The sequence below is a fragment of the Aedes albopictus genome, chromosome 3 (assembly GCF_035046485.1).
Source record: "Aedes albopictus strain Foshan chromosome 3, AalbF5, whole genome shotgun sequence".
Taxonomy (NCBI): domain Eukaryota; kingdom Metazoa; phylum Arthropoda; class Insecta; order Diptera; family Culicidae; genus Aedes; species Aedes albopictus.
This window is the reverse complement of record NC_085138.1, coordinates 285,340,020-285,343,165: the sequence shown is the minus strand read 5'-3', so window position 1 is coordinate 285,343,165 and position 3,146 is coordinate 285,340,020.

Here is a 3,146-nt window from a genome sequence, read left to right as displayed (position 1 = left end):
TCGGTTAACATTTGAGGTTTTGTCCGACCTTTGTATGGAGGCCCGCCACTGTGCTCCCGTGCAAAAGTTTGGGGTCACCCCTTCAAAAACATGGAAATGTTTTTCGGTCATATCTCAGTCATCTTTCATTTAATCCACTCGTTCTTAGACTCTATCGAAAGATAAAGAGTTAGATTAGATTTGTAGGTTCTTTTCACAAATTGTATATGCAATTTTTAGTATAAAAAGTTTACCTAAACTCACCCGTTTTTCCTAAATCTGTAAGAAAAATTGTTTTTCGTGTAATTCGAAATTAGGCCGACCAAATTTCAAAATTAAAGTTGCATTAGAACCCTATTTCTATCCTCTTTGAGAGCCATTCATAAGATTTTAGCGGAAAAATTTATACATAATATAATTTAAATTATCGAGTTAGGTTTGCAAGTCACCGTGCAAAAGTTTGGGGTCACATTAAAATGAAGTCTAAGTCGGATTTTTATCCAAATCGTCATTTTTTTTGGTGCAACTTCAATTCCTTCTTTGATAGTTGAATGGCAATACAAATAAATGGTTATGTAATGTTCTTAAACTAAGTTTTAGACTAAGTTAAAGTAGAAAATGGTAAATAAAATCCATATAAAATCAGCTAAGTACGCTATATAAAGTGCGAAAGAAGATGGAAGTCAGATGAAAATGCCTGCTTCGTGAATTCTACCCTATATAACTGTAAGTGTTATAACCACAAACATACCATTGCCCCAAAATCCACAAGTTTCAGGAATGTTACACATTTAAATTTAAATGGCATTTTCATCAAAAAGTTATCCCTTTGCTTTGCACCAAAACCCAAAATCTCGAATGTGATAGTACATTCGGAGAAATGACATTCGTTGTAATGGTTTTTGGGGTAATGGTGTATTTGTGGTTTCAACACTTACAGTTATATAGGGTAGAATTCACGAATTAGTCATTGTTATCTCACTTATATCCTCTTTCGCACTTTATATAACGAACATTGTATGGATTTTGTATGGATTTTATATACTATTTTCTACCTTAACTTAGTTTAGAACTTAGTTTATGAACATTTCATAACCATTTCTGTGACTTGCCATTCAACTATCATAGAAGGAATTGGAGTTGCACCAAAAAAATGACGATTTGGATAAAAATCCGACTCAGACTTCATTTGGAAGGTGACCCCAAACTTTTGCATGATGCAGCATCCTAAGGGGTGACCCCAAACTTTTGCACGGTGACGTGTAAACCTAATTCGATTATTTAAATTATGTTATGAATTTTTCCACTGAAATCTAATGAATGGCTCTCAAAGAGGATAGAAATAGGGTTCTAATGCAACTTTAATTTTAAAATTTGTTCGACCCAATTTCGAATTACACGGAAAACAATTTTTCGTACAGATTTAGGAAAAACATGTAAGTTTAGGTAAACTTTTTATATTAAAAATTTCAAAAGAAATTTGTGAAAAGTACCTACGAATCAAATCTAACTTTTTATCTTTCGATAGATTCTAAGAACGAGTGGATTAAATGAAAGATGACTGAGATATGACCGAAAAACATTTCCATGTTTTTGAGGGGGTGACCCCAAACTTTTGCACGGGAGTGTAATTGTAGCTGCGATCATTTCTGAACTAACTACACATAGCAATTGACGTATACTTTTGTTGAAAACCACAACAGGAAATTCTTCTTTTGATCGGATTAATTACCACTTGACGAACAGTCCAGAATTTATGCTTACAAGCCAAGCAAGTACACTTCAAAGGTTCCCGTAACGTGGGTAGATCACCTTATAATGGTGCGTTACGGCGTAAGATCTACCATAACAAATTTTGATCTTGTATTTTTTTAGCTTTGTTAATTTAAATGCAGAAAAATTCCAAGATCACGATTTGCTCTACTTTTTTTTTCTTTTACATGTTATGTTTTTCATTGTTAATAAACCATTTCTTTCAGGAGGATTCAGGTAATTTGTAATTATGTAACTGTTGTGAACCTATCACCATTTAAAAATCTATAATTTTACTTTTTATTTCAGATTTGGAATCGAACACCCAACAAGGAATCAGGAAAGGAACCAGGCATCAACCAAAAATATTGCGTGCACCTGAACGTTGACCAAACGTTTCCTTTGAACTTTACCCTTCCACTAACATCCAAATTCCCGTGATGCCTAGGCCTGAAAGAATGTAGAGGTCTCTATGTACTTTTATAGGTGTCCAACTAATCTTCCTTCCCCATCCCTCAGCTGTCGCAAGGACGTGGCCAGGACAGCACTCGACCGTTGGAGGATTGCGTCAATCTTGTCTAAGAGTCAGAGATTAGTCCCAAATCTTTGTGCTTTGATAACGGACAGGAAAGATGCAACCCTCATAACAGCGATCCAGGGCTGTACCACCTACGAATTTGTGCGACTTGCTTAATGCTAATGCTAATGCTAATGCTAATGCTAACAAGCAAGTACACTTCAAAGGTTTTCTACCAATTGCCAAAAGTGATGTTAATACTAATCAATTCATCTGGGTCAGTACTTATAGGCATCGACATGCGAGCTTCTATTTTGAAGAACTACTTCAGTAGTTCAAGTTTAGATTCGATCAGACTAAGGCTTTTGCATCGTCTGCTGTACGTAACAATCGTTTCCATTCGCCTGGGTCCTAGAGCCCTTTAAAGCCTGTATCCGCAATAATCGGGACACAGAAGTACGTCAGTAGCTCTGTAATGAATCGGTAAAATTGGCCAAATAATTGACTGGGAACTCTTTGGTGTATGTTTATTATTTGTGCCAAATTTCATAAAAATCGATGCATTACTTTTAACTGTGGATGAAAAACAAACAGACGTAGTTTTAAGCATTTTGTACAATCATGACCAATTTTCATTCGCATAGTAGATGGTTCTTTTACGCTACAGTTCAAAGTTCTGTGATGATAATTATGAAATTTCGTAAGCAGTTATGATACTTATAGAGACACTTTCTTGCAAAATTTCATCAACTTTGATCAATTGGTTTGAAAGCTACTGGTGTTGATAGGGGTGAGTGTTAGTGAAAATGTTTCGTGTTTTTCATGTGCGATTTTTGCCTATTCATAACTTTTGAATTTCTCTGCCAATTGTTATGAAATTTTCACAGAAGTTAGTTTA